Raw genomic sequence first — 25,309 nt, 5'->3', positions numbered from 1 at the left:
AACAAAAGTAGAAACAAGTAGTTAGTAGGCATGTCAATCTTTTTGTGATGCACGATTTGAATCGACTCTAGATATAGAGTTCACAACGCAATTCAAAAACGATATATTTGAAAAATGGAACGATTCAGTTCGATTCTACGGTCAATGTTGTTGATGTAGACATTCTTCCATTTGTTCAAATGTGCAAAAGAGCACATCACATCCCCAAGCATGAGGCAGGGGTTCTCAGCCACCCACAATTTCAGGTATAATTAAATAAATCACTTGTAAATAAGTACACAAATATTGTGAATATTTGTTGCCTTTGTGAACAATGTCAAGTTTATTCATGCTGGCACTATATAATCTTCTCTCTATGAAACAAACTCCAGGCTCATACTGGTGGATGGTGGTTCTTTTTTCACTTAGTGCTTTTAATTTTATGTTGTTCCTGTCTTAGTTTTACACAATACGTCATAAATAAGAGAAATCACTATTTACATCCATTCTCGTCTTCAGTCAGAGTAAGATAGATACAGACTATCTTTCGCGTTGTTTAAGACAGTGATTTTCAACAACTGTGCCGCGGCACACAAGTGTGCCGTGAGAAATCGTCAGGTGTGCCATGAGGAATTATTCAATATCACTTTTTTTTAATGAATATGTATTAATAATTTTCTGCAAATATGATGTCATTGTCACGTGTCATTGGTGTAAAGACTGTCAGAGCAATGTAATATTCGTCTGTGTGGCAACACTAGCTGATTGCCTCGTTCCTCTAATAGACTTAGTGATGCACGTGAGAGGTAGGGGTGACATGTTGTAACATTGTTGGTTAAATGATCAAAAGGATCTGCTGTGGCGAGTCCGTAATCAGGAAAAAACTGAAACAAGCAAATAATGTTGGTTATTGGTGTGCCGCAAAAATTTTCCAATGTAAAAAAAACGTGCCGTGGCTCAAAAAAGGTTTAAAAACACTGGTTTAAGAGACACACCGTTAACTGGTTGCTCGTGTTGCGATACCTGGTGCACAATCGATTCATCTCAGGTTTTATGGCTGATTCTTATCGATCCAGGAGGCTTCTACCGGTGCAACCGTATCGCTCGCTTGTCTTGTCATCTGGTCGCATCAGTTTATCGTTCACAAACCAAGCATTCGGTTAAGTGTGTAAATGAAAATCAGAAGGGGAGTGGCGCTAGGTTTATGGGTGCCTTTGCACTAATGTGAGTCGCAAGCACACAAATGCGCATCAAGTGTATTCTGAAACTGTGTGGAGAAGTGAAGCAGCAATCTTGAGGGTGGCAGGCAAGCAGATCCTCTCGGCAATTTGAAGACATCTGCCTCTGCTGTTTGGGCAGCTTGTGCCAGCACAGGCCCCTGGAGAGAGCACTGTTCCTAGCTCACTAAAGCCCAGAAGTGTTTGTCAAGCCTAATAAATATTGCACAGCGCTTCCTCTTAATCTCATTAATGTTTGTGCATGTCTGTTGGTGACTGCAGATGTAAACAAGGGATGAACATTAAATCCTTGGGAGAAAAAAGAAGAAATAATCATTTCAAACCCCCCTCGCCCCTGATATATAACCGGCCTTGCTTCCTTTAATCAAATAAAGAGCAGTGAGACTGAAAGACGTAGAAGTATACAGTCATCACTATCTACTCCTTAGCACCAAAGAGTTGAGTTCAACCTCTGAGTAGATGTATGTGGGATTGTGCTGCTGTCACATTTTGGCCAGATGAAGATGTCTGCAGCTCTGTTTGGCAACATGTCTCCTTAATTATCCTTAATTTGTAGACCAAATATCTGCTTATCACCGCCACTGTCTGTGACAGCTTAATAATCTCTCACCTTCAGTGTGGGTGTGTGTGTGTGTGTGCGTGTATGGAAAAGAGGGAGCTGTGGGGAAGCGTGACCAGGACCTTAATATGATTTGTGTGTTTTGATGTCATGGTTTAACAGTTTTATAAGCCAGCCCTGTGATAAGTATCATGTTATTAGGGAGTTACATGTTTGACTTTATTTTCCTCAAAGGAAAGCACATTGGGACTGATTGTATTAGAATAATGGCATTAATGAGGGCCCCATGGGAGGAAGAGGACGAGTTGAATTGCAACCGACTGCTCTATTAAAGCACAGTTGAGACTCCCACTGAATGATCTTAGGATATACCTTCATCCTCTAAAGGTTACATCCTTAGTCGAAGGCTTATAAACAACATTTCCATTTCCATATTGTAAATCATTATTATGAGTTTCCATCAAACAGTCCTCTTTTTTTTTCCCTTATCTTCACAGCAAGGTCAAATACAGTCATCCCTTACCACTTCCTGGTTAAAATCCAAGGCAAGATAAATCATGCTGTTTTGTGGTTTAATATTAGTCAAAACTAGGGGTATCGTCTGATATCAGCAAAAAAAGCACAGTATCGATATTGGCCGAGACTTGCTTTAAAAGGCAGATTCCCTCCACCGCAGCAGCGTTCAAAACAACCATGTCTGTCGTGTTTTGGACTTCCTGTCTTTTAGAGAGTGATATATATTTTGCACTCTGCAAAATGTACCTCAAAAAATGTCTCATTGGGGTGGCGCTTTGAGAAGCTTTGGATTAGTGCAGCATTTTGATGCGAGCACTTGACAGAGTGTGGTGAGTTTGAGGTTCTCGATGTGATCAACTGTCCAGTCCCAACCCGGATGGGCAAGAATTTGGGAGCATGTAGACACTATGTAGCACTTTTAATGCAGGAGTGACTTTTGTTGCTTGCAGGGATGCGTCGGGCTACATATGAGGGATGACGCACATGCCCTCTGCAACCACTTCTGACTCTGTGAGCACGCACTTGGTGGGTGCATGTTAGTATCTGCATTTCCTCAGTTTGGCTGTTTATTGAGCGCGCACAGCTTGAGTGGACCTTGACGCACGCTTGAAATGCATGTTGTGCACACTGGTTTCAGCAGTGGTGCCAAGCTGACGGATGAGTGCCGGCATTTTGTCTCCTCTCCGGGATGCCGAGGGCACCAAAGAGGGAGTTGCCTGCATCTGCGGTTCAGAAGGCAGCGGATAAAAACACATTTTTATAGTTTTACAATTATACTTTTATCTAAAACTATTTTGAATGCATATGAAAGAGATAAAGGAACATTAACAGTTACTTTTACTGTCATTAAAAACTCGTGTTTTTCAAAATGCTAATGTTTTCAGGTCAATGCGGCAACGTATTTTATCGTTTCAGTCTCTCATCCACACGGAAATGACATTCTCGGTACCCTGAAACTGTATTTTCTTTAAACGGGTTCTAGAGTGGGAAAATCTGAAAGCGCCTGAAGCTATCAGGGACAACCCAGCGGCCTGCTGGGTAGGTGAGCCTCATACTATCGCACAGTTGTCGCACTATCCTGACTACCAGATTCCTTGTGTTCTATTGCTCATCCATCATCATTATTAGAGATGCTCTCTATTGATAATGCCACTAGATGTACTGTTTGTGAAAAATAAGACACAGTATATACTGCAATATACAATACTAGTTATAGAAAATGTGCCATATTTATCTTGAACATTTTGTCCATAAGCAGCACTTTCATTGGAAGTTGGAGCTTTTTTTCTGCGACCTCTAGATGCCCTCTGAGAAAATGTAATGTGCAGCATTTTAATTGTGAAGTCTTGAAGTGTACTGTGTTGTCTTTTGGCTCTTTGGTTCTGATGGTGAGACAAAGTTATATGCTATGTGCTAATAAGAGAACCTCCGAGCTTCATGGCTCGGAGCTTCATAGTGTCGAGCTTGCACAACATCAGTGGACATCTCATTAATACCCTGGCTTAGCAGGAGGTAGACCAGCAAGTCATGTGTGTCAAAAATAGACATTTTTATGTCCTTATCTGTTACTGCATGGTGGTCTAGTGGTTAGCATGTTGGCCATACAGTCATGATATAGGGACGATCTGGGCTCAAATCTCTCTTTGGGTATCTTTGTGTAGAGTTTGCATGTTCCTCCTGTGTGTGCATGGGTTTTTTATGGGTACTCAGGTTTTCCCCCCACATTCCAAAGACATGCATGTTTGGATAGTTGGGGACTCTAAATTGTCCATACCCTGTCTCTTAGATAGAGTCCAGCATACATACCTCTGCGACCATAGTGAGGACAAGCAGCATAGAATATGGATGGCTGGGTATCTATTGCTCACATTTTTATGTTATTAGCTGGTGGCCACGTAACGTAACCCCCGTGAAAAGTGTAAATCTACTGTTTGTATAATGGTTGATAAAGGAATGACTGATGCAGAAACTGAAACTGAACAGCAAATGTGGTCTTTTTCAAAATACTGTATTGCTCACTCCATGGGTAACCCTCAAGGCTGATTACCTTGTTCTCAGCTATGTTGATGAATCCCATATCTCTGATTATGTGTATCTGTATGTTTATGTGCATGTAACATGACGATAGGGTATGGGAATGGAAGTACAGTCGGGCGAGAGGGCCCTTATGCCCCTGCAATGAAATCCGCCCAAGCTTGCCTTTACTAGCTGCAATTATCATTAAGCCTCCAATGGAACCAGTCCACTCCAGTGACACCTAAAAGCCGCTGTAGACCCACACATAAAATTGTAATAAATGGGACCAAAAAAATCAATACACAATGCAAATGAAAAGCTAGGGAGTAGGATCCACTCAGTATGCATATTTCCTGTCAAGTACACTTTCTGACCCGCTGAATGCCGAACTCAGTACTTTTGAAAATTACTGATGATCTCTTGTTATGAGCCCCTATCTGCCTGGCTGGCACTATTTGTGATAGGCTTGTCTCGCCACGCTTGCACTGAAAACACGCTCACTTGCATGCTGAATGAAAAGGAGTTTGTCCATGAACTGAGGAGAATGTGCTGCTTATGTCCTTTTTGTACACAGTAAATGGAAATGTTGATAAATACCTCCTCCCATGAAGCACTTGTTTTGTGTGCAGCACACAACGGCACAAGAGAGCTAATTATGAGAAGGATGAGCGAGTGTGAGGAGCAGTGTGGGCTGTTACTTATTGTATGGAGATGTTATTTCTGGGATGTAAACATTTGTGTGTGTGTGTGTGTTTGTGTATCCATGCATCATTGCGGTGTGGTGGAAGGAAGCATCTGATGAATGTGCGTATGTGCTTCATTCATTCAAACAGATAAGTGCTTATCACATACCTGTAGCCACAAGAACACATCCAATATTGATGAACCATTCTTCCAAGCCCACTTCGCCTGGTTGGATTTGAAATCTTAGCTGGTAGGGTGGTCCTTTTCTATTGTGAACATGGCGGCGCACACCAGTGGGTCGTCTGCATGTTCAGTCAGACACATTCATGCTTTGTTTCTGGCTTACAGCTTGTGTGCCATCCTTATATTATTATGATTGCATATATGTAGATGATGATTGGGGAATTTAAATCAGAATTGTATGTATTTTATATTCAAATCAATTGCTTTTGCTGTTCTAGTACATATACATATCCGATTCCAATTGTCCTGGCTGGTCCACCATTACTGATAGACTTATTATGAAAATATGATATGTTAATAATGAAATATTATACTGTTGGTTGCACACCAGTGTAGCATCTATGATTTAAATAGGTTTGAAGCTGTTATTTGGAGAAAAAATAATTTCATACTGCAGCTTTAAATCCAAATATTTGATACATTTTTTTCTATAAATCAATTTTATCAAACCTATATTTGAACTTCTAAAACAAATACAACCCTCAATTGTCCTGGCTGGTCCACCATTACAGATAGACTTATTATGAAAATATGATATGTTAATAATAAAATATTATACTCTTGGTTGCACACCGGTGTAGCATCTATGATTTAAATAGGTTTGAAGCTGTTATTTGGAGAAAAAATAATTTCATACTGCAGCTTTAAATCCAAATATTTTGTGCATTTTGCTCTATAAATCAATTTTATCAAACCTACAAAATATTTGAACTTAAAAAACAAGTAGCATCTATGATTTAAATAAGATAAGATAAGATGCCTTTATTCGTCCCTCAGTGGGGAAATTTGCATTGCACAGCAGCAAGAGTACAGAATCAGAGTATAGCAGTACAAAATACACAATATAGAAAAATAAACAATATAAACAACCCAAGTGTTAACAAAATCAACATTTTTTCCCAGAGTTATATACAATACAGTATGTAGATAATATGAAACGAGATGAGATATATGGTTTTGAAGCTGTTATTCAGAGAAAAAATCATTTCATACTGCAGCTTTAAATCCAAATGTTTTATACATTTTGCTCTATAAATCAATTTTATCAAACCTACAAATATTTGAACTTAAAAAAACAAATACAACACTCAAGGATCTTTTTTTTTCTAATGTTTACTATAATGCTTGTCCTTGTGTGCTCTTTTACTGCACAGTCAACAACAGAAGTAAGAATGAGCATCACCCCTTTCATCATCACACTAGAGCAGAGATGAGCTCTTACCTAATTACCCCCCAGCTAATGTGCCTGTAAAAAGTTCTTTTACAGGCGTGAACACAAGAGCAATATTAGTCACGCTCAGCTATGTGGTCTCTCATTTTCTCCCACCCCCCACTTGCTTTCTCACACTTTTTTTTTCTTGCGCCGCACCTCAGCAGTGGAGCACATTTGTGAATTTGTTTAAGGTCAGTGGTTATGATGTGAACTCATTATAGGAAAGGTCAGACCCATACATAAATGTATACAAGGCTAGTGCGAGCGTGGCCCGTCTCAGAGTAGGATCTCAGGATTCTTAAGGAGCTCGCCCTGGGAAGAGAGAAGGGCAGACCTCACAGGAGGTTCACAGGAGATGACTGTCTGTCATAGCCGGGCAGCCAATCCAGTGTCTCACTTCACTGATTATACAGACTTCCTAGACCTGACTGGAGATTCTCCTCAGGGACTTGGGCAAAGGAGCCGGGTCTTTTTATACTACGTTGTGTCGAAATAATAATGTTGAACGGGGGTACCTGCTATTCCCATTGGAGTTTTAGTTCATGGCCTCTCGCATCCCTGGTTAAGACTCCTGTCTCTAATGACCCATGTCAAAGACTGGCCTGCACTGCTGTAATGACATATCACATCTCATCCCTTGGACCCCACACTGACAATTATAATCACTTGTATAGCTTTTGCTGCCTGATCCAGACATTATTAGAACAAATTGATATGGTGATGACGAGTGAGATGAAGATGTGGAGCTGAAACAGGAAAGGAGTCCCAAGAGCCGGGGAGCATACTCTGAAGGGGCTGGCTGGGGGTGTTACTGAAAACACCTAGGGTACATTCACACCACAACAGCCTAGTAAAAACAGGAATGGTAAACACAAGACAAAGTGGTTGACCAAAAGCTTATCCTCCTTGACAAATTATTTTAAATACCCTGAAAGGGGAACTGCACTTTTTGGGGGAATTTTGCCCATCATTCACAATCATTATGTGAAACATGAACGAATAGTATTTATTTCCTTTTTCTGTGCATTATAACATGAGAAAACAAGTTAATATGACCTAGCTTACAATGCTGTCATTGGGATACACCTATGTCGATTATGAAGCAACAGTGCATGTTTGATATCCATGCTGTGATCATGCATTAACACGTAGACTGATGATAACATGTAATAGTTACAGTATCCTGCCATATTTTCATTCATTCATTCATTCATTTTCTACCGCTTTTCCTCACAAGGGTCGCGGGGGTGCTGGAGCCTATCCCAGCTGTCTTTGGGCGAGAGGCGGGGTACACCCTGGACTGGTCGCCAGCCAATCACAGGGTACATATAGACAAACAACCATTCACACTCACATTCATACCTATGGACAATTTGGAGTCGCCAATTAACCTAGCATGTTTTTGGAATGTGGGAGGAAACCGGAGTACCCGGAGAAAACCCACGCATGCACAGGGAGAACATGCAAACTCCACACAGAGATGGCCAAGGGTGGAATTGAACCCTGGTCTCCTAGCTGTGAGGTCTGCGCGCTAACCACTTGTCCGCCGTGCCGCCCATGCCATATTTTGATGATTTAAAACACTGATAAAACGCTGATACTAACTAACTAACACGACGCTTCTCTGACAGCTCGCCTCGGTGTCATTCACAGACAGAAGAGTTGACATCTAGCTCTCAATTTCGCGACAAAGACTCAACAAGATGCTCGTCAGCATTTTTTACCTGAGGACTGGAGCACACGTCTTATGCTGGAAGACACAGCCATCCCAATGAGAGACAGACGTAGCATAAGTATGTGTATCAATAGGTCGAGAAAAGAAGGGCTTCATAGTCAAAATAGGTGTATCCCAATGATAACAAAATAGTTTTAAACATTTTATGTCTGAGGTAAACAATCCCCCACAGTGGAATTGTCGTATCTGTGTTTCTAACACAGGGTTTCATTCTTCACGCTAGTTATTGTTCATTCACACCCTGGCCCTTAAAGAGTCATATCCTGCCCTGTTTGGCTAAAGAACACTTGCTGTCTGTATGGGCCCTGTCACTCCCCTCATGTTTCTTACAAAGGGGAGGTTTAAGCTGCCTCGCTAGATGTGTAAAACTCGTCTCTCTCTGAAGGGCTTGTGGCAAGGACCACCAGCATACTTGGCCCCTCCGCTGCATGATGCGCCCCAAAACAAAAGTGCATTGAGCGTCTCTCCGGTTTTTGTTCCTCGACCTTGAGGTACCAACACCCACAAGGCAGCGGACTAACTTCCTGTTCAGGCTTTTCTGTACATTTATTACCCTGTTCTGTCAATAGCATATCCTTCGAGTTGCAAGATGGATGTTTACTGAATGAGTTAACCTTGTGTACATTTGACAGTGGCTATTGGTGGTCGGCTTCTTTGAGGGTGATACACAAAGAGGCTTTTTGTTCCGCATGTTCTGTCGTTCCTTTGTGTTCTTCTACCCCCTTTTTTCTGGGATCCCATCTTTTTTGTAAGGAAAAAAGTAGCCTTAAGGGCAAGCTTTTCAATTCACCATCTCCCTTTTCCGTTTTCTCCACAATTTTTGCACCTTATCTCCCCGTCGTTCCGGCCCACGGTGTCTATCCTGAGCCCAGTCTTGGTGCCCCAGCCCTGCCTGTCCTGCAGCAGGTTTAGCTTTTGTTGGCTTGTGTTAATAGGATTAAAATGGGTTACTACCTCAATCACAGAGAGCTTCAAACCATCCCAAATGTAAGTATCTCATGGGGGTCGTGGGGCATTGTGGTTCTGTCTTCCTTCCCTTTGGGCATCCCTTCTGATTGAAGCACAAACCACAGCCCCGATGGGGGTGGCAAAGGTTTGGCCTCTAGGAAAATCCGCAGGATTATGTCAGCACTCATTACAATGTACACAAAGACCCCAGGATCAGTGCAAGCGCAAACGGAGCAGTTAAGTCAAATAGGGTGGGCCAGGGAATTCTTTGCTTCCACCCTGACATTGATTAGCCTTTGTGGTCTACGACTTCCCACATACGACCATTTCTTAAACTTACCACTAGCATGAACCTCAACTTTAAAGCTTAAATATGCATTTTATAGTTAGTTCATGTCTCATCACGAATAGTAGAGGTCTTATCAACCCAAACAAACAGTAACAAAAAGAGTACAATAACGCACATATGGCTGACTGTGCCCCACACCCATACTTAATTAGACAGTGGATAAGAATAGAATGGGATCTGGTGTAATAATGCGAGGTCATATTGCTCTCCAGCATTCACGATAATGACTGCATACAATGAAGTTGTATCCATTAGGCGTGTTGAAGGGTCCAGTAGAAAATTCACATCGCCCTGCGACTCACACATACACACATGTTCATCTCCCTTATTTGCATATAGCTTAAACAAGTGAAAACAAGCAATTACAGGAGTAAAACGCAATAAACATGGGGACAGGATTATTATTCCACTTGTCATTAAAGCATCACATGTATCCTGGTTGAAGTGTGTGGATGTGTTTTTGGTATGTGTGTGCGTGTGTGTGTATGTGTGTGTGATCATTACAGCACCAAGGCTAGAAGAATGGGGTGGTGTTTGCCCCTGACTGATGTTTGTGTTCATTTGAATAGGTACTCAGGGATGGTGTCACACTCCATCTTCAACACACAATTTTCTAGGCGACAATAATGCACTCACAGAAAAATACATGTGTTATGAGCGTGCACGCAAGCACACGCTCATTCATTGTCTTCTGCAACACATGGATGGCTTTGTCTTTGTGCACACTTATGTTGTGGTATGCAAAATAGACACATTCACGATGCACAGGTGCTTGTGCATGGTAAAAAAAAAAAATCCAATTTGCTCTTTGTGATTTTAGCAAATATAGACTGTGCTACAGAGAATATAGGATATAACCCCATGCTGGATCTTTGGAGATGACTGTCGATCTTTAAACATCTTCAATTTATTGGCTCAGTACATCTTGGTGAAACAATATTTAGCATTGCTGCAGCATCACATATGCTATAAGACAATTCCTCTATTCTCACTGAGTACTGTAATGGTTGCCGAGGTTCTTCCATGTGGCTTTTCCTTCCACACATCTGTTTATTTATTTATTTATCTAGATGAGATCATGAAATTACCCTCAAATTGCTTTTTCAAGAATGCGCACTGCATCGATACACAGCATATATATATATATATATATATATATATATATATATATATATATATATATATATACATATATATTTACTCCATCCTCTCCTGTCAGCGTATTCATAAATGTTCCTGGAAATTTTCTTATTTTAGCAATCCTCCAGATAGCCAGAGCCCATTTCCATAGCTTTAAATAATGTCAATCTTGGCAAACCCTGGATTGAAGCCCCTGAGCCGGAAGGCACAATTTCTCTTTTGCCTACAGTCTGATAATTTTCGGAGCTATTGGCAACTTGGGAATTTTGCAGCCTTATCACTTGGGCTCAGCGAAGTTCACTGCCACTAATCGGCGCAGGGATCACTCATTCAAGGATTGCATGATCTCTTTTTTTTTTTTTTTTTTTTTTTTTTTTCCAGGGCAGTGACAGCTGTCGGCGCTGGGGCATTAGCAATGCAGATGAACTAGCCTAATAGGTTAATGTGTACCACAAGAAAATTAGGGTTTAATCCCATGACAAATAATCATTTTCATATTCCTTGATGTGGGAATAGAGACATTGCCTGTGACCCAATTAGGTACACTGTGGATCAATGTAAATTTACTTAGAACATGTGCCCTGCATCCCTGGAGTTAAGGCATGTGTGAGCAAGCCTGTGTGTGCATGTGACAGTGAATGATATGGCAGTGTGCCTGTTCTCATAATGCTGCAGGCAAACCCAAGGCGGCAATAACATCATCATGACAGGACCTCTGCCTGCTTATTTATTCCCTTTACTTACCTCACTGCTCAAATAATGTCAATGCACACGTACTAGCACAACACACACACATACACATTTGAAAATGAATAGCCTTAGCTGTGTGAAACCTGCAGAGAGGTGATAACTGAGACAGTGTGAGCAGCCTCCATCACAGCAGCAGTGTTTTCAGCCTAATTGGAACTAAGTACCAGACCCATGTGGGAGCAAATATATGTGCCGATTCATATGCATGTGGTCAGGTCGGGATATATTTCTTATTCAAATATAAATTGAACGGCGGATTGGCTGATTCAATTCCAAATGTTGCGCTAATGTTGGATTCCATCTTGCATCATGCTTCATGATTATTACTAATAAGTTCCAACCATGTGCACACCAGACGCCATATACAGTGCCATGTAATAGAAATGGAGCATTGGTGCTCAATGTATGTTTGCACATAGATTCGCAGGCCACATTATTAGGTACACCTGCACACTGTAATGATATCTAATGGGCTTTTATAACCATAACTACAATGACACACCTCAGAGAGAACACTTCAAGGCTGAACAATGCTAAATAGAAGCGACTGACCTGCAAGATTAAAAGCATGATGACTGTGCCTGGAGAAAACGTGCCCCTCCAGACCTGTTTGCTGTAACTGTCACACAAAGTAAGCTTTATTCTCTGCAGCGTCTTCTGCACTCAATGAGATGCACTGCGTAAATCACCTACAGCACCAAAAAGTACAAATAAATAATATGATTTGTGCCTTCATCTGGGTCTGCAGAGGGTCATGGGGGCAGCAGTCTCAGTAAGGGCACCCCGGGGTTTCCTGTCTCTGGCCATTTTCTCCAGCAAAGCCAGTTGTGGGACAAAGTGCTTGGTCTACCGCAGGGCCTCGTCCTAGTTGGCATGCCTCAGGCAAGAGTCATCTAAAATAGATGCCCAATAGTTGCTCTACTGTCTGTAAGAAAGCTCATAAGGAAGCACTTGCATCCACCGTCTTGCCCAATTGCCCAATTGACCAGTAAATCGAATAGAATAAGCTCTTCACCAGCTACTGCTATCCTGCTGACGCTGCATCGATCTGTCCATCTTTTGCCCTAGATTTCCCCCACTTGGTGGAGGCAGACTTCTAGCAGTGTAAACCAATCTCCCAATTCCATTGTACATGAGCCGGTTTGGGACTCCGTATTCATGAAGCACTTCCTGCCGGACACCACAAGGCACACGGTTGAATTATAATTCCAAATCCATAAACACACGTGGACTTGTTAGGCAAACTGCCATTCACTCCCAAGTACTCATAGCAAGAGTGAAGAGCTAGTCCACTTCCATGAATTGGACAAAGACCATAGTAAGGTACAGCATCTCCTAGTGGTCTTCTTTGGAAGGACCTCTGAATCTCTGTCACGAACGTGAGACCCTATCAGATGTATATAGGCAATCCCATAATTCCCTTAATAATAATTCGGGATTGCTTGTATAGGATTTTATTAAAATGTACACCAGATGACGTGTACCTAATGTTGTGACCAACTTTGGTGGTTGTTATTATGCTATTCTGCCGGCTATATTCCCTAAACAGTTTCACCCTGACCATTGGCACTTTGTTAGAGAACAAAAACATTTCCTCATTGCTTCTCTCTCCAATGTGAGTGAGTGAGTTTGAGGCTGATTTCTCAAAGCAGGTAGTGAGTAATGAAAGACACACTCTAAGCCGTTACCAATTGCCAATTGAGAGAGGAGAGACGACGTCTGAAATAAGCGCTGTTTGGGGATGGGAAAGTGTGGAAACCCACCAATTACCATCTTTGCACTGTTAAAAAAAAATAATGTGTACACACGGAAATCATTGAGGACACAAACTGAACAATCAGCAGGAACTAGCTATCAACAATGAAGTGGAATATGCAAAAATGGCAATTATATGTGTTAGAATACACTGATTTTTTTTTTTTTGTATAATATCCCAACATCTGCGGCATTAGCACTGGCTCTTTATGTAAAACAGAGTCCGGGAAATGAATACGCAATCTACCACGGTGTTTTCATCATTAGTGTGCTCCAACTCGCGACTGCACTACCTCCCAAGCCGCCTGAGTGGGGAGCGAGAGGCACATTGTGTGCCCTCGCTTGCCAAATTAATTCTTGTCTTGACATCTTAATTCTCAGTTCTTGTGTGTGGTCAAATCAGCCTACTATAGAAAAGCAATCAAGCAATTATTCCCAAATTATATTTGCCCAACACACACTGATTGGTTTTTCTTTCCTTATTGAGTAAGCTCATTAATTCTGAGCAGCTTGCTTGTTATGCCTCTGCCATTACTCCTTTCCCCTCTCATCCCCCCCTTCTCACTCAGTCTCCCTCAGCCCCCCAGCTCTTCATCATGCACACTCACTCGCAGCACCTCACCCAGCCACGCACACACTCTCCAACAGATGCACCCTATCTTCCCGCCCCAGCCTGCTGATGTTTTGGAGATGACATACACTACAAAACCCCCCATGATCTGTTGCATTGTCTAGTCGCCCAATTACTATTCCCATCTCTGATTAACTTTGATGTGGAACCTAATGAGATAAGGCGGCTTATCAAGGCAGCTGCTGATAGTGGTCTCATTTATTCCTGTGCTTGGTACCCGTGCAGGCAAGTGGCAAAAAAAACTAATGAGGAGGAGTTTGTTTGTAAAGCTGGAGTCAAAGGTAAGTGTGAAATTGTTCATCTGCAGTTCATCAGCTACTGTGTCTGAAATGTGTGCAACACCAACACACTCCACATAACAACGCAGGGGGCTCAGTGTGGAACAAGAGCCACCAAGACGGTCTCCCCCACCTCTCTCCTTCAGCATGCTCCTAACAGCTGCTTTTCCCTTCTTCAGCCTCTAATGGTGCAGATAATTGTTCACATTGTTTAGCTGTGAGGAATGGAGGAAATGCGTGAGTGTGCGTGAGCTGCTCCTTTATACCGAAATGTCTCATCTCTAACTATCTACCGCGACACTTGATACATAACATAACGGTTGTGTTCAAAAATAAATAATGTGTATTTTGCTTTGTTCTGGTTTCGGACTGCTTCTAATATTTTTCCCTTCTGTTGAGCTATACTCTAGATTAAACCAAAATATCGAAAATCACACCATGTTTAAGCTCATTGCATCAGTGAAACTCATCACAATTAATTTTGTATTATGACATCGTATATATTTGATTATTTGATTGTGTTTATCTCATCAATGACACAATTCCAGGTTGTATTTAATATTCATCACTTAAGTTCACTCATAAAATCACTCTAATTCCTCATAAAGCGAAAATAGTATTAGCTAATATATATTTTTAAGGCTGTCAAATTATTAACATTTTAAAATCAGATTAATCACAGTTTTTTTAATTAATCACGATTAATCACCATTTTTACTATGTCTGAACTATGCCCATTTTACTGTATTTTATCAACACATCCCTCCATCTGTTTTCCATACCATTTTTCCTCAGTAGGTCCATGGGGGTATGCTGGAGCCTATCCCAGCTTTGGGGTGAGAGGCAGGGTACACCCTGGACTGGTCGCCGACCAATTGCAGAGCACATATAGACAACCTTTCACATTCATACCTATGAATTGCTAATATGCTGATAAGATAATTGTTTTTTTGTTTAATCACATGACACATACATGCATAGTAAATATGTTGTTTTGATGTTCGGAGTTCGGCGTGTCCGTGAATGCACCTCAAGCATGAGAAAGTGTTGTCCCCAGAATGAATGGATAGACGTGTTGGTGAGGTGGTGATACATAGATGGTGTTGGAATTGCACTGTTGTTGGTGTGTTCAGGTCAGAATAAAGTTCTAAAAGAGCCTTAAGTTATTAGACTGCGGGCATGCTACACTGTGCTTCTATCTGCCGTCATAACAGAGGTGTGGCTTGCCAAGATACGCATGTGTTAAGTCTACTAAAAATGTTAACATCATTAATGAAATAAATTATTTACCACTGTGTTATTTTTCTCTATATAAATAATTCAAACACAATTATAACTAATAATATAATATGTCAGTGACTATGTCAGACGATTAATTGGGGCACAGTGTCTTTTAGTGAGACGGCCACTATATTTGTGAAAATGTGGCAATTAGTTCCCGCCCGAGTTAAAAAGGTTGGTTTCTTTTATATCCACACCACAGTAAAGCGGTGTAATAATTAATGTAATTGAAAAGAGAATTGTTAATATTGCTTATCAACAACACCACTACACTACACTCTTAATGAAATGTTCCTTTTTAAATAATACTTTTGTTGTAAAGCAGCACGTTCTTTAAAACAAAAAAAACCAAAAAAAAAACAGCTGAAGTGAGGTGAATTCTCCCACACGGACGTTGTACAGAGAAAAGGCAGGAAGTGTGCGCCTTTTGATTTGGAGTATATAAGTAAATAATATTTGTACATCTAACACATACTCGAAGTGAATGAGCAGCCCCTGAATATGTTTCTATGAGCAAGTGGAGAGCTCTACAGACTTTAAAGCCGGGGCCCAATTAAGCCTCGCCTCATCGGGAGAGGCAGAAGAGCTGAAAGCTGAATACATAAGATAATGCAGCGGCACTGAAAATTAGAGAGGGAAGAAAAAAAAAATATCTTGATGAAGAGAGAAGAAAAGACAGTGGGGGGAAGACGAGCAGAAGAAGTTCCATTGGGCAAATTCCCTTTGAAACTGGTTAACCAAATTTAGCTATTCATATTCAGCACAATTAATGGCGCCTTCTTTCTTGTTAAGCCAGCACATCATAACGGGCAGAGGGGACGAGGGAGAAGAGGATTTCTTTCTCGCTCTAAATTGTAGCCAATTTAAGGACAAAGCTGTACCCCCCCCCCACTTCCCCCAGAACAAGAGTCACGCTCATAAAAGACTGACAGTCGACATCCAAATCTCATTCAAGGACGCAATTTCCAAATGGTAATCATAATCTGCAGATGTTGGCCACTGATACACTCATTTATCTATTTGTGTAGTGGAGGGCTGCCTGCGCCTATTTGGACAGTCTGTGAAATGTGAAGCTTAGACACACCATGGACGTCTGCACCATCTTAGCATTGCTGTCTGATAGGATGAACCAGCACTATAAATCACATACACACGCGATGTGCACATTGATACTGAAATATCAATACCTTTGTGACCAGATCTTTATGCGCTAAAATAGATTTCTCAAATCATAATATCGATGCTTTGGTACTTAAAGTGATGTAAACAGAAGCATAGCGGTAACTAAATGATTGAGGTCCTGTCTAAATGCTGGGAACTACTTTTTCTTGTATTTACAGGTTTAAATTTAATTAGGTTTATTTGCACAAAGTACCAGATCTGCACTGCCGATACTAGCCTGAATTTTACTCAGTATCAGATCAAAAAAAGAAATCAGTGGTATTGCACACTACTAAGATACACACACTGTGCATCTCCATTTTTCTTTTAATTTGTTTTCCTCTCTTTTCTTTTCTCTCTGGGTCATTTTTGAGTAGCTCAGATGTGTCATCACACATTGGTTTGCGTATGAACTTGAGGAGGAAAAAGAAATACTTGACAGAAAAGGTATATGAAAAGAAGACACTGATTTCTGTTTTTTTTTTGTTGACATTTTTTCACAGCTGCTTCAAATGGATTAGGTGTAGAAGCAAAGAAAACCTGCAAGTGTGCGTATGTGTGCGTGTGTGTGTGTGTTTGTTTATTTCCCTTTTCCTCTTTAAGGGAGATGGAGGCTAGCACGAGGCCACGGCTCACTCATCCTTGTACAGAGATACTGAGTGCAGTGAAAGAGAAATTGCATGGCTGAATGAATTCTGAGATTGGTACCATTCAGACAAATTCAACAAGGATGAGCCATTCTTTCCTTTTACACACCAAATGCAAGGTGGAGCTCAAGTCAAAATATTTTGGGTGGTGACATTAATTGCGCTCCTTCTTTTGATACGGTAAGCAATTACAGTGCTGGGCTCAGCTGCTGAATTGTGCAATTTACAGTAGATTTATAGAAATTAAATTAAAATGTGTTGAGGCAGATGCAAGTTGGCTTAGCTCGACAAAGACTCACTTTTGATTGATGCTGTCAAAGAGCTATTCATTTAAACATGTGGATAATATTGTAGATGTAGTACTGTCTGTGTTTCCAATATTTTGTTTACCTTATATAACAATCTGTCATTTTTACGGTGTTAATTGGTTCCAGACAGAAAAAATATAAAAATAATATAAAAAATATATCAAACATTTTTGCAGTTAGACCATAAAAAACATATTTATGACATTCTACATGCAGTTTTTGACATATTTAGAGCCCCTCTTGACATGAAATAACGTGCACTAACATGTTCCGTAACATGCACGGTGAACTCACTAATGCATGAATGACCAAATTTTTGTCTTATTCTATGAAGACAATGGGCACGATTGTGCATCAGTCACTGACAATTTTTTACCGTCTGTTTGCTTCGGCTGGTTTGGCTGTCGAGATAAAGTCAGTTGGAAAACTGCTTGTAGTACTGAATGCGGTGCTTTTGAGGAAAAATACAACTTCCCTGTTTGCCATGTTTGCACGAATCACCGACTTCACACAGGTCATTACAAATAATTCAAGAAGAAAGTCTCAAGGATCACTTACACATATACACAGTACAACATATAGCTGAATAATAAACAATACATATAGCAACGTTTGATCAATCCAAGTCAATTTGAGAGTTAAAATAATTTTTGGTTATATTTTCACGAGATTTTCATTATTATGCTTGTTGTGAGTGGCGTTCCCAGGCCAGTTGAGAGACATTGTCTCTCCGACTTGTCCGGAACACATCCCCAGAGAGGCTTCCAGGAGGCATCACGACCAGATGCCCAAGAGGAGCAGTAGTTCTACTCCGAGTTTCTCCTAGGAGGCAGTCCTTATCCCTAATGGAGAGCCCAGTCACCATACGGGGACTATAGGTAGTGAACCGCCTGAATTAGGTGGTTTACCTTTTAACGCTAATATCGGATATTATCGGTCATCCCTACAAATTGCATTGAAATAGCTGCTTTTTGTGTGTAAATGGTATGAATGCTTATTAAAATCTACAGGTGGGCCTTCCACTGATGATGTCAAGAGGCTATGCTGGCATAGTGGCGATAGCCCTTGACAACAAAATCAATGACCGAGTCCCAATATGATTGATGACTATTCTGTTGCTGTTTTAAATGTCTCTTAACGACTTGGAGCTTCTGTATGGATGCTTGTCTTGTTTGAAGGCTGTTCATGGACGTTGTTGGCATCTGGCTGCCTTTGTTGACTTTATCCGGCCAATTTTCCGAGCTGTTAGCAATGCCAGGGTCTGTTTGAAACAATGGCTGCTCGTGCACCTCTCAATGGTGCCAGGCCAATCAAAAGGCAGGGAAAGACAAACAGGACGGTGCAGCTGTCCTCCAAAGAAAATGAAGCACTTCCGGGAGCCATTCAGAGGGGTTGATGCACTGGGTGCGCCCTAAATGAACCATTGTGCTCCCTGAGAAAAAAAAAAAAAAAAACTTCACCCACCCACCACTTGTATCTACAAATCACTCATTTACCTTCAAACTGCACCCACTTATAACACTTTCTTACCCAGGCACTCCCTCTCTCACCCGACTGGACAGATGTGTGATCTTTAAAGAGAAAGAAAATACATACTGATAGGGATAGATGGAATAGCGTCAGTATCTTCCCTCAACAGGGTACTACTAAAAGTGGGTCTGTATTTTAATATTCATTGCACCCATTCATTAACATTCTATTCACAGTAAGCCTACAATACAGAATGGAGAGGCAGAACTAAGAACAAAACATCTGAATTGCATCCGGTTATACAAGTGAAAATTGCTTTCAATAGGAGAAATTAGAAATTAAAAGAAAAAAAATTGTTTAAAAGACAAAAGGGCAAATATATAAGGTGTCGTTATTGTTGCACTTGAACACTGTGGATTTGTTTCCTATTCAGACTTGACTGCATCTTTGTAGTCACCCACAGCTCTTAAAAAAACACCTAAGCAGCTACACAAGCCATGCCAACTATGTATGTGAAAGGTCACCCGCTATTTACATCCTTGCACATATGGAGGGACACACACATAGAGTCTGGAGAATTCATCTCGGTGAACAGTCGATTATGTGATAGGGTGCTGTGACAAAGGCTGAGTATGTTGCTAACACGTTCCCTGTCAGCAGAGGGGCTGCATGTGGGCTGACACAAAGCCTCATTAAAATACATACATAGCTGGTGCTGCTCCAGTGGGTGGGAAAGATGCTCCATCAAGATGTCGTTATAACAAGGCTATCTCCACCCACTGGCATGTATCTCACTTGCACTGTCCTCCCCCATGCCTGGACGGCACAATGGCTGGCTCCTTTATAGCCGGTGTGGCCCATTCCCTCCATTCCCCTGCGAGGTCAGGGCCTAATCCTCGGGGAGTTCTCACATTGTGTTTTAGCGAACCGGGGTCAAACTGTTTCAAATGAGGTGGTTTAGTTAAACATCTATTAAGCGGGCCCAGTGTGCTGGGGTGCGCTTGATTTATGTGCAAAGCTGTTGTGCTCAGCTGTTGTGCTACTCTAGACTGCATGTTGCACAAGTTCTGCATGCGTCACCTTTAGCTTCAAATCCCACGGTGAAACATCTGCTTAAATAATGCACACTGACCCCTACGTTCACCTCAACGTATGTCCACCTATATGTGTAATGCAGCGTCTAGATTGGAGTGAATGTGTGTTGCAGTTCTGCATTTTGTCTCTTATCTTTTTTTTTTGCAGCAGAGAGGCACTATGTTGAGCAAAAGGGGGTGGGGGAGGAGGAATTAAAGACTAAAAGTTGAAAGTTGGAGCTGTGTTGTCGCCACTTCCATGTCGGCACACTGCCCTGTTAGTGAGGCTGACATTCAAAGAGAGCTGGGATGCGACAACAATCCCACAACCTCCCGCTGTGAGAAGACATTTCCAATGGTGGCCCCGGTCCTTTGATACAGCTCTTGTGATCCGGGCTGGCCATGCTTGGAGTAAAAGCACACACATACACCCATTCACACGCACATACTTACAAAGAGCGATATCACCATTAGATATCATTTAGTTTATCATTTAATGGTATTTTCATGTTTCAGAATTGCATACATGGTTCAAATAATTTGTCAATAAACGCATCCACAACCAAATGTTGCCTAATAAGGATTTTAATCCAGAGATTTGATTAACACTGTCCATTTAACAATACAGAAGAACTTGAATTGCCGTCATTAATTTGTTCCAAAAATTAATTCGTTCAGACAAAAACCTAATCAGTTTTTCCTATTGACAAATAATGTAAATGCAATTCATTCATTCCAGATACCCAAAATTCATTCATTTTCTACCGCGTTTTCCTCACGAGGGTCGCGGGGGGTGCTGGAGCCTATCCCATCTGTCTTCAGGCAAGAGGCGGGGTACACCCTGGACTGGTCGCCAGCCAATCACAGGGCACATATAGACAAACAACCATTCACACTCACATTCATACCTATGGACAATTTGGAGTCGCCAATTAACCTAGCATGTTTTTGGAATGTGGGAGGAAACCGGAGTACCCGGAGAAAACCCACGAATGCACAGGGAGAACATGCAAACTCCACACAGAGATGGCCGAGGGTGGAATTGAACCCTGGTCTCCTAGCTGTGAGGTCTGCTTGCTAACCACTCGACCACCGTGCCGCCCGATACCCAAATATATTAACACAAAACACTACAAAATTATATTTAAAAATTATAGTTTTCCATGCAGAAACAAAGTGAAATCCATATAAATGATTGGAATAACGGGATAATCCTTGGCCGAGTGCAGTCCAATAACCATCAGACGGCATCTGAGAGATTTTTTAAGAACTTCCAACATTACTGGCATGATAAGGAGATCGCCACCTGACATGTCTTTCAAAGTAGAAAAGGATGCCATCGTAATCTGAGGTGTTTTTGCTTTCAATTAATTTCACATTGTGCAGGGGCGTCGAGCGGCAAATGGGTATATGGAGTAGTTGTTCTTAGTTAATGACACTGCAGTTCAAAATTCCCCCCCTGACAAATGACTTCTTCCAGTGTATGTCAGCCACTGAAAATGTAAATTAGAAAAGCTACTTCATTTAAAGCTGGTTATTGATATAACCAAATAGGAAATTGTCATGTTGTTTTGCAAAGCTGTGACATAGAGAAATGCGTTTGCAAGCAATAAGCCGCAATGCAGGTTAGTGAATAGACAGCACTCCTTTGAGGCTAAAGGCAAATAAGCTGTGCTAATTACTCAGGCGCTATGCAGTCGGTTTTTTTTTGTTTTTTTTTGTGAGCAAGGGTTACAGAATGGTTGCCTATTACTTCACACTCACCGCACCAAATGCTTAAGATAATGACCAGTTAGTAATTGGTGCTCATATGTTATATTAGATATAATTGCTGCTATTATGACACCAAATAATCATTGGAATTAGCATCTTTGAGGGAAAAAAAGAACACTAAATAGTAGTATGGAGGCTTTTGCTCAAAGAGGCCTTAATGTTGATGTATGACTCTTTGATTTAACATTAAGTAGAGAGTTCAGGGCATGGGAATGCCTTCCCGATCATACCGTGGTGTCAACGTATCCTCTGCAATAGCTAATGGAGCTACTAATGGAGCATGTTCACATCTGTGTGCAATCTTGTGTGTGTGTGAGTACTTCAATAACAGGTCAGGGATTTCTGTGCATATCGTGTGTGCCTGGGCACGACTTGGAGTGCACAGGCGAAAAAGGAGGCAGGTCTGGATTCTATGCAGATCACGCTACTCATGCTTCAGCAGCTCCTCCTTTGTGTCGGCCCTTCCGTCAGCTGTTGACTTCCTAAGTGTCTGAGACAGCCGTCTTTCTGTCTGTGCCTCTGTCCACTGCCTTGTCCCGCTCACATTTCTGAAGTCCACTGACTGCTAATGGCCGTGTTCACACAAAGAGCCCACTCTGTGGCCACTTCGCAGGACCAGGCCGGGGGGCCAGGGACAACCAGGACGGGCTCCAGCGGGGGGAGGGAGGGAGGAACACCCGGTACTGCCTGCCTCTCTATACTCATGTCACGCTTGTGTGACTGCCACTTCTCTGTGCTTGTTTCGACTGTCCTTCCCAATTAGCGCTAATAAGTCACTCTGTAAGGATGAACGAGCATTGTGTGACCCAAACACCGCCAGTTTCATGCACACAAACAGATTAGTTCTCAAAACACACTCATGGTATCAACCCCTGAGGCATCGGACGATGAACGCAGAATAGACACCTGATTGGATGTGTGAATGTGTGAATAAATACGTGGGGTTCATCCATCCCTTGTTTACTAGTATCACAGACATCACACAACTACAGTACGATAGAGCACTGATTCTCAACCGGTGGGTCGGGACCCTTTTTAGTGGGTTATTGTCTCTTTTTTTATTCTGAAGGGCTTTTTTTTATGCAGCGGGGCGTTCTCTTTGAAGGCTATAGGTGGCGACAACACTCTGTAGTGCCACTTGAAACCGGATCAACCTTTGTTCGTCATCAACTGACAACTGTCAGTCCTGTCTCTTGTTGAGCCTTACAAAAGTGTTTGTGCGTTTTATACCGGGAATTATCACATACTACAGTATTAATTGGCCCCGTACCCTAGAAACCGCCCATGAATGATACGGGAAAAGGCCGAAATGATACTGTGTCAAAGCCCAGGGCAGTGATACTGATAAAATATAGAGTTTAACCATGTCCAGTATCAGCCCCCGCAGCTATCGTGCCCGTGAAACAACCAATCAGAGAACAGCACACGAGTGCCTAGTGCCTAGTGCTTCTCCAGTCACCAAAAAACCCAAACTCGATTAATGGAACTTTAATTGTCAGACATTGATAAGATAAGACTGTTGATAAAATATTATTGTTGAAATATTTTTGCAATTGTTGTGTTTACACTGTTTAGATATAATACATGTAATAAACTGAACATTTTCTGGAAACAAAATGGTCTTTTGATTAAATAGTACGTGATAATAAGCTCATGATTAAATAGTATGTGATAACAAGATCATCACATGGTTTGTCTGGTATCAAACCATGTGATAACCTATAATTAGCGGTTTATTATATATTAGCGTTTAAATTGACACGAGCATCTTAGATATCTGTCGTATGTAGAGTAAGGGTGTCTTAGTTGACTTATTGACTTCGGCAATTCTGAGGAGTCTGATTCAACGATCAACTGGTACAATTAAGACTGTACCATTCTAACTGTATGGGTGTGCCTGTAGCTGTGTAAAGGCGTTATTTTACTAAGATACAAATTATTTGGTGGATAATTTACTTGGACAAAAATCATCATTCCCACATTTGCCCACTTTTCCCATGTTCAAGCAGCAAAAATATGCCAAAAAAATGCCGGAGTTGCAGTAAAGAGCTCTATGGGATGCATTTGTCTATATGGCATACAGGCAAGGCATTAACCACTGCCTCTATTTCTGACTGTCATAATATAAAGCTTTCTAAACAATTTGTTTTCAGTGGGGGGTGGGGCAAAGAACTGTCAGGAACAATCACTTGTGTTTTCTCAAAGTCGAGCCTGGAGGACTTAGTCAAGCTTGGCTGTGCTCGGCTGTTTATTGTTGCCGCTTGTTTATTGTCATGCAGAATGCATTAAAGGCAGATTTCTCCCTTATTTTAAAATGTGCTGCCGAAGATTAGCGTGCTTGCCAAACGCTGTGGAAAACACTTAATTGATTTCCTTTGGACTGTTTACCTCTACTGTGGCCCTCCCAGAGCCAAGCCCTCGCTCCTGCACACACAAACACACATATAGTACAATCCAGGACCCACTGACGCCAACGCAGGCCTGCCAAGAGCCTCATTAGTATTCACAGCGGTGGCATTTGCCAGCCAGAGCGTTGCCGTGGTGATGCTGCCCACACAAGTGATGATAAATGGTGCTTTCAGGCTCTCTGTCTTCCGCAGAGGAGAGTATGGAGCTGAGGAGATGCTGGCCGGAACCCAGCGTCGTCGGCCACGGCTAGCGAGGCCTCATCCCCAACACTGGGCAAGCGACGCAAGCTCAGTGCTGCTTGAAGTCTTTGGGTGCTGGGGAGTGGTGGGTAAGAGGGGTTTGGTGTGTGTGTGTGTGTGTGTGTGTGTGTGTGTGTGTGTGTCAGGAGAGGGGGAGGAGGACAGTTCATGTTGGGCAAGTGTGTGCTTCAACCTGTTATTGTTGGCTGATAAAGGCATGTCAGTTTCAGTGTTTCTGACAAGGTTTTGTTTCTTTCAGGTTTTTTTTTGCATGATAAGCTGATTACAACTTAAAGACTTACATGTCACAAATGACAATTGTGACAATAATTTATTATTTAGAAATTTTGAAGAAAAAAATAGGCTCTATTTTAATAGAGCACTTTATTTTGTTCTTATTTGTTTGCAGTCATGTGTTGGTTTCCATTGGTCAAGGAACTATTTTTAGTCATTGAAGCGGATTCACCATAGACCCCCCCCACTATGAGCCTGTAGAGATGAATTACTGATTTCTTCAGCAAAATAAAATTTTATAAAATGCATAAATACACACAAATCTAACAATGAATTGCTAAATATAACAAATAATTAATTAAAAATAGAATACAACAATAATTAAAATTATTATTTTTATTTTTTAAATTAAATTAACAATTAAATTAACAATAATTAAAATTTAAAAAATCTAACAAGTTCAATTCATTATTTTTATTGTGTGTCGTGCATTATTTTTTAAAGTTGAAATTTTGTATTTTTGTATGTGAGTTTTATTCAAACAAAGCACAGCATGCTCAGTAGCAGTAGCATGGAAATCCTGCACCATAGCTTGCAGCTCACCCAACCTTTTTAAACACTGACTTCATCCTAAAGCAAATCGAAAGGATTTCATGTTCAAATGAATTCATTCTAAAAAC

General features: G+C 41.3%; 1 long non-coding RNA gene across 1 annotated transcript in view; it reads left to right on the top strand.

The window, feature by feature from the left end:
• The window catches only part of LOC131140489 (uncharacterized), a 53,450-nt gene extending 28,970 nt beyond the window's left edge, over positions 1 to 24,480 (top strand). The window contains exon 3 of the long non-coding RNA XR_009132422.2: positions 24,348 to 24,480. This is a non-coding gene — a long non-coding RNA (uncharacterized LOC131140489). The remainder of the gene's footprint in view (positions 1 to 24,347) is intronic.
• The last annotated feature ends 829 nt before the right edge of the window (positions 24,481 to 25,309 follow it).

Source organism: Doryrhamphus excisus, linkage group LG14 (assembly GCF_037039965.1).
Source record: "Doryrhamphus excisus strain RoL-2023G ecotype Guam linkage group LG14, RoL_Dexc_Guam_v1.1, whole genome shotgun sequence".
Lineage (NCBI taxonomy): Eukaryota > Metazoa > Chordata > Actinopteri > Syngnathiformes > Syngnathidae > Doryrhamphus > Doryrhamphus excisus.
The sequence above is the reverse complement of the archived record's forward strand: the minus strand, read 5'-3'. Positions and strand labels throughout refer to the sequence as shown.